The sequence below is a fragment of the Hevea brasiliensis genome, chromosome 5 (genome assembly GCF_030052815.1).
Source record: "Hevea brasiliensis isolate MT/VB/25A 57/8 chromosome 5, ASM3005281v1, whole genome shotgun sequence".
Classification (NCBI taxonomy): domain Eukaryota; kingdom Viridiplantae; phylum Streptophyta; class Magnoliopsida; order Malpighiales; family Euphorbiaceae; genus Hevea; species Hevea brasiliensis.
The window spans coordinates 2,571,488-2,579,288 of record NC_079497.1 but is presented as its reverse complement, the minus strand read 5'-3'; the positions used below and the strand labels follow the sequence as shown (position 1 = coordinate 2,579,288).

Sequence of the window (7,801 nt, the reverse complement as noted above, 5' to 3'; positions counted from 1 at the left end):
ATATTTCTTAATTCATTGAATATTCTTTTTTATTATTCTAAAAATCTTAAAAAAGCTCTAAAAAATTTAAAATTCTGTAAAAAAAAATAAAAAATTTGCTTGAAATTAGGTTTCTTTATAATTTAAGAGTTTAATTCAAATGAATGAACTGCTCCCACCTATGGAAATGGACATCTATATATATGAAGTCTAACTAAAATAATATTAATAAAAATAGTTTTTTAAATAATTAATTATTAATTATTTTAAAATTTATTAATTATTTATGAATTTATTGAATATTCCTTATTTATTATTCTAAAAATAGTAAAAAAATATCTAAAAAGTTTATAAAAAGTTTAGAATTCTGTATAAAGAAATAAAAAAGTTCCTTGGAGAGACGCTCTTGTCATTTCCTATTTGTTTCAGCCTTCATATATATATATATATATATATATATATATATAGGCAAGAAAATTAAAACTCATGTATATCGATGTATAGACAATATTCCGTAATGGAATTCTCATCTTTTCGTTTTTCAATAACTGTATAATCTGCATTCCAACATTTCTTTGTATTGGTAGCTGAAGTAGGAGGACAATAGTAGGAGGCTAGCTGAGGAAATGGAGAGAGAGACGAAAGAAAAGCTTTTGGCAGGGAAGCCAGAAGTTGAAGAAATGAAGTTCAAGGACAAGCTATGGATAGAAACCAAGAAGATGTGGATTGTTGCTGGCCCTGCCATTTTCACCAGGTTTTCTACCTTCGGGATTAATGTAATCGGTGAAGCTTTTATTGGTCACATGGGCTTCACAGAACTTGCTGTTTATTCCCTTGTCTTCACTGTCCTTCTGAGGTTTGCTAATGGAATGCTGGTATATACTTAGCATTTCTTTATTTTCTGCTTATTCTGGTTTCTTTCTTTTTCATTTCTTTAAATACAACGTACTGAGAGTTTTACTTCTTCTTTGAATGTGCAGCTGGGAATGGCTAGTGCATTAGAAACTCTATGCGGGCAATCGTATGGTGCAAAACAATATCAAATGCTTAGAATTTATCTCCAGAGATCATGGATAGTTTTAGTAATGTGTTCAATCTGCCTTCTTCCTTTGTTCATCTTCACAACCCATATATTGCAGGCTTTAGGCCAAGAAGAAAGTATTGTGGAGGTGGCAGGAAATATTTCTCTGTGGCTAATTCCTGTGTTTTTCTCCTGTATTCCATCTTTTACCTGTCAAATGTTCCTGCAAGCAAAGAGCAAGTACATGATTATTGCATACCTAGCAGCTTTTTCGCTTTCAATTCATATCCTCCTATCATGGCTATTTACTGTCAAATACGAGTTTGGAATTCCAGGAGCTACGGCATCCACAATATTGCCTTACTGGATTCCAAATATGGGCCAGCTTGCGTTTGTTACTTGTGGAGGTTGTGGCGAAACATGGAAAGGGTTCTTGTTCCTAACTTTTAAGGATCTCTTCCCTGTCATCAGGCTTTCTTTGTCATCTGGTGCTATGGTTTGGTAAGGCTTATCAAGTGATATGGATTTGGACTGCGGCCTGAAGTTAAATTTCTGTAGAGAAATTGAGTTAAATTTACCTTGTTCTTGAGAATCTTGACAGCCTTGAGCTTTGGTACAACACAGTGCTGGTTCTTTTAACTGGAAACATGAAAAATGCTGAAGTCTGCATTGATGCTCTTGCCATCTGGTATTTTTTTTTTTTGGTGAACTAAAGATTTTTCTTTTACACTTTTCTCTACATTTCTTATATATTGGATAAATGCTTTAATGTTATTCTTATTTGCAGCCTCAACATCAATGGATGGGAAATGATGACATCGCTTGGTTTCTTGGCTGCTGTCAGGTGCTATATATACTGGACAATTAATTCAATGCAACAGGGAATTAAGTGAAATTTCTTTTCAATTTTAGGCATCTGAAAATTTCCTTCTGTTCGCTGTTTTGATTCGAAAATTCCAGTGTTCGGCTGTTGAATGAGCTAGGGAGAGGGAGCTCAAAGGCTGCGAAGTTCTCCATAGTGATGACAGTTCTTACATCATTCGTTATCGGCTTCATTCTATTTCTGTTATTCCTATTCCTCAGAGGAAAGCTAGCTTACATATTTACGGGAAATCCTAAGGTGGCTGATGTAGTTGCAGATCTTTCACCACTCTTGGCTTTCTCCTTACTTGAACGGTATACAACAATTGCTCTCGGGTAATTTCCCCCTTTTTGGCATGGAAATCTAATGAAATTGTATAATTGTTATCAGAAACAAACATTTGTGTAAATATTATAGGAGTTGCTGTGGGAGCTGGATGGCAGACCATTGTAGCATATGTAAATATAGCCTGCTACTACCTAATTGGGATTCCTGTTGGAGTTGTGCTTGGTTATGTTCTAAATATGCAGGTTAAAGTGAGTTTCTGTTTTCTTTCTTCTTCTTCTTCTCATTTTTCATAAGCACATTTTTGCTTTATTTTTCTTTCTTAATCACGGAATTGTTTCCCTCCCTATTTTATCCAAAATCTAATTTTTTGCAGGGTGTTTGGGTTGGGATGTCGTTTGGAACACTTACACAAACAAATGTGCTAATCATAGTCACCTGCAAAACTGATTGGGAAAAACAGGTATTTAGTTCTCTAATTAGCTGTTTTTTTTTTTTTTTTTTTTTTTTTTAATGTCTTTGATGATGGAACGCGATCTTAAGACCTCACAAGCCCTGGAGATATCCCTAGCATCAGTGAGCTAGCTCATTGATCAATTAGCTGCCGCTTCTTTAATGTATTTATAATTAATTTTACTAATAAAACTGTTATAACAAGCACGCAAATCTAAGGCACACACACGAATCGTACAATCACATAGTATTAAAAAGAGAAGAAGAATAACATAGGATTTAACGTAGTTCAACCGTAAGGTTTACGTTTACGGGACAAGACAAGAGAAAAATTAAAAGAGCAAGATACAATTAATCAGAACTCTTAAACCCTAACCTCAGTGTATTTCTCGAATATCTCACAACTCTACTGCAAAGGGTAGAATATTACAATATTTATACTGGTCCATACCGCGGGGGCTATCGGCTTGTGCCTTCCGCTCCACCACATATTTCACTTTTTATCCCAATCGAGTCGCAGCGTAAAACTTTCGGGTCGAATCACACTTCAGATCCATGAAAAACATATCTAAAATTCAAAACCACAAATATAATAATTCTTCCCCTTAGCTTGAATTTCCTCTATCATCAACAAAATAATCACAAACACTCTGTCTTGCCATATGCCTTCGCAAGGGCATTACTAAGCACTACAAATACCAACCAAGTCTAGACAATGCCTAAACTTGCTGACTAGGACTCCTTTGGTCATCATATCTGCTGGATTATTATGTGTAGAGACTTTATATACAACTATAGCCCCTTGAGATACAATGTTCCGAATGAAGTGATATCTGACATCAATGTATTTAGTTCACTCATGGTACATTTGATTCTTTGTGAGATGTATTGCACTTTGGCTGTTACAAAACACTGTTGTCTTGTTCTGTATCAACCCAAGATCACCCACCAAACCTTGTAATTATAAAACTTCCTTTACTGCCTCTACTAAGGCTATATATTCAGCCTCTGTGGTAGACAAAGCAACTGTAGCTTGCAACGTTGCCTTCCAATTGATAGCACTTCCATAACCTGTCAAAGATCTCCTCTTGTCTAAGTCCCCTGCAAAATCTGAATCCACATAGCCAACAACTGAATCACTCATCTTGGCCCTGTCAAATATAAAACTAACATCTGTAGTACCCTTCAAATACCTCAAAATCCATTTCACTGCCTGCCAATGCTCTTTCTAAGGACACGCCATGTATCTACTCACAACATTAACTGCATGTGAAATGTCAGGTCGGGTGCTTACCATAGCATACATGATGCTATCAACAGCACTCAAATAGGGAACACTAGACATATGCTCCATCTCCTTATCTGTTTTTAGTGACATGTCTGCAGATAACTTGAAATAGGCAGCAAACGAAACAGTCACAGGCTTAGCATTATTCATGTTGAAACGCTTAAGCACTTTCTCAACATAGGCCTGTTGAGACAAGAAAAGCTTCCCAACACTTCTATCCCTGGTAATTTTTATTCCCAATATCTTCTTTACATCACCCAAATCATTCATCTCAAACTCATCACTCAATTGCTTTTTCAGAATGTTAATTTGTGACATGCTTTTAGTAGCAATAATTATGTCATTCACATACAATAGCAAATAAATAAAAGAATCATCTGAAAGCTTCTTATGATACACACAACTGTCATATGAACCACGATTAAAGTCATTACGAACCATGAATGTATCAAATCTTTTGTACCACTGCCTAGGACACTGTTTCAGACCATATAAAGATTTCTTAAGCAAGCAAACACGGTTTTCCATACCTGGAATGACAAACCCCTCAGGCTGATTCATATAAATTTCCTCCTCCAACTCACCATGCAAAAATGCTATCTTCACATCTAGTTGCTCAAGCTCTAGATCATGAAGAGTAACCATAGCAAGTAAGACTCTGATAGAACTGTGCTTCACAACTGGAGAAAACACTTCATTAAAGTCAATCCCCTCCCTCTGAGTAAAGCCTGTTGCTACCAACTGTGCCTTATAGCGAGGTGCTTCAACCCCTGGAGTGCCTTCCTTTTACTTGAACACCCATTTGCAACCTATCACTTTTTGTCCCTTAGGCAATTTTACAAGCTCCCAAGTTTGATTCTTGTGAAAAGATTCAATTTCTTCACTCATAGCACTGACCCACTGATCTGCATCTGAATAAGAAATAGCTTCTCTATAATTGCTGCACATCAACTGTTTCAGCAACTGACAAGGCAAACGCAACTAGATCTGCATATGCATATCTCTGCGGTAGTCTAATCTGTCTTCTCTCTTTACTAATTGCAATGCTATATGGTTCCTGTTGCTGTTGCTGTTGCTCAGGTGCATCCTTTTGTTGATCAGGATCTTGCACCTCATCCTCTGAATCACTGAATTGAACTACTGAAGTATCAATATCAAGCTCCACCTGTTCTCTGACACCGTGATTTGATTCTGCTATTGACTTCTCCCTTTGACTATCCAATAAAGAAGACTCATTAAATGTCACATCCCTACTGATAATTAATCCAGGAGACTTTGGATCATTGCACTACAACTTGTAGCCTTTCACTCCAGATGCATACAATAGAAATATGCATTTTCTTACCCTTAGCTCAAGCTTACCATCTCTCACATGAGCATAAGCAGGGCAACCAAATACTCTCAGTTGAGAGTAATTAGCAGGTGAATAGGACCAGATCTCACAAGGAGTTTTGCACTCAATAGCTGTAGATAGAGATCTTATATTAATTGTTTCAGCTTAGAAATCCTTTCCCAATCCTGAATGTGAAAGCATGTTTTGTGCTTTGTCACAAAGCGTTCTGTTCATGCGTTCTATAATACCATTCTGTTATGGTGTCCTTATACAAATGTGATGTCTCACTATACCTTCATTGCTTCAGAATGCATCAAACTCACGATTGCAAAATTCCAACCCGTTATCAGTTCTAAGACGCTTGACCTTCTTTTCTGTTTGCTTCTCAATCATCGTCTTCCACTTTACAAAGGTTGAAAATGCCTCATCTTTTATTTTCAGAAAATACACCCACACCATCTGAGAGTAATCATCAATCAAAGTCATGAAGTACCTAGCATCACTCTTGGAAGGGATTCTGTTAGGACCCCATAGATCTGAGTGGATATAATCCACCGTTCCTCTGGTCTTGCACACTGCCTTTTTGTCAACTTCACCCTGGTCTGTTTGCTAAACACACAGTGTTCACAAAAGTCCATAGATTCTGTTTTTTGTCCGCCCAACAAATCTCGCTTGCTTAACACAGATAATCCTCTTTCACTCATATGACCAAGACGCATATGCCACAATTGAGTCTGATTCTGATTATTACTTTCGGATGCTACTGCAGCTTTCCCTGAAACTATACTGCCCTGAATAAAATACAATCCTAAAACCAAACTGCTCTTTATGAGTACCATAGAGCCCTTGCACACTTTGAGAATTCCATTCTCTACATGGTATCTGAATCCATGAGAGTCAAGTGTCCCAAGAGAAATCAGGTTTCTCTTTAGTTCTAGAACATGCCAACACTCTATAGTTCTAACAACGCTGTCAAACATCCTCAATCTGATGTTACCAATTCCTTCAAAAGATAATGCATGATCATTGCTCAGAAACACCTTGCCACTCATCTATTTGTAAGTGACAAACCAATTTCTGTGGAGACACATGTTATAAGTAGCACCAATATCAAGAATCTATGAATTTTGTCCATGATTTGAACTCATGGATAAAATTTCTCCAGCATTGTCATTACCATTAGAATCAATAAAACTATCAACCACATTCGCAGAACTTTCTAGTTGCTTTTCCCTTTTCTTTTTTAACTTGGGACAGGCTCTCCTATAGTGACCTTGCTCTCCGCACTAAAAATAGTTAGCCTTTTTTATTCTTGACTTAGATCTGGCCTTAGATTTCTTCCTGCTAGAAGAACGCTCCCTTGAATGTATTCTTCCCCTACTCACCAAACCTTCCCCCTCAAATCTTTCTCTATTATCTGGAAATTTCTTTTTCAACTCCTTTGATTTTAGAGAATTACTAACATCGTCTAGTGAAATACTATCTTTCCCATACAACAGAGTATCAACAAAAGTTTCATAGGAGGGTGACAAAGAACATAACACAATAAGGGCCTGATCCTCACTATCAATCTCAATATCAATATTTTTCAGGCCCATAATGATTGAATTGAATTCATCCAGATGTTCTTTAATGGGCGTACCTTCGCTCATTCTTAGATTGTAAAGCCTTTTCTTCAGATACAAGTGGTTGGTCAGCGATTTGGCAGAGTACAACTCCTCTAATTTCTTTCATGTCGTAGATACTGAGCTTTCACTAGCAATCTCGCGTAGGATATTATCAGTTACGCTCATGAAAATCGCACTCAAGGCTCTCTCCTTTAGATCAGCCTTCTCCGCCTTTTTCATACCTTCTGGAAAGTTATCCTCGATTGCCTTCCATAGACTTTGTAGGATCAAGGTAGATTTAATTTTAATCTTTCACAGACTGAAACTCGATCCACCATCAAACTTCTCCATGTCATACTTCATTAAAGACGACGCCATCTGTAAACCCTAGGTTTTGTGCACAAATCTCTTATACGAGTTTGTTATAACAAGCACACAAATCTAAGGCACACACACAAATTGCACAATCACACAGTATTGAAAAGAGAAGAAGAATAACATAAGATTTAAAGTGGTTCAACTGATAGGTCTACGTCCACGGGCAAGACAAGAGAAAAAATTTCACTATGATAAAAAGAGCAAGATACAATCAATCAGAACTTTCAAACCCTAACCCCAGTGTGTTTCTCGAATATCTCACAACTCTACTGTAAAGGGTAGAATATTACAATATTTATACTGGTTCATACCGCAGGGCCTATCGGCCCGTGCCCTCCGCTCCACCAAAGATCTCACATTTTATCCCAATCAGGTCGCAGTGCGAAACTTTTGGGTGGGGTCACAATTCGAATTCATGAAAAACATATCCAAATTTTAAAGCCACAAATATAACAAAAACTTAGTGCAAAACATGTTATTATGCATTAATCAATTTCTTGTGTAGGTATCTCTTGCTCGTAACAGGATTAATAAGTGGTATGTAGCAGACTCTGAGCACAACGCACAACACACAACCACAAGATGTGTGACTTGA

The 7,801-nt window shown here is 37.0% G+C and overlaps 1 pseudogene; it reads left to right on the top strand.

Annotated features, from left to right (window-relative positions):
• Positions 1–605: 605 nt before the first annotated feature.
• Positions 606–7,801, top strand: LOC110655760 (protein DETOXIFICATION 21-like; annotated as a pseudogene).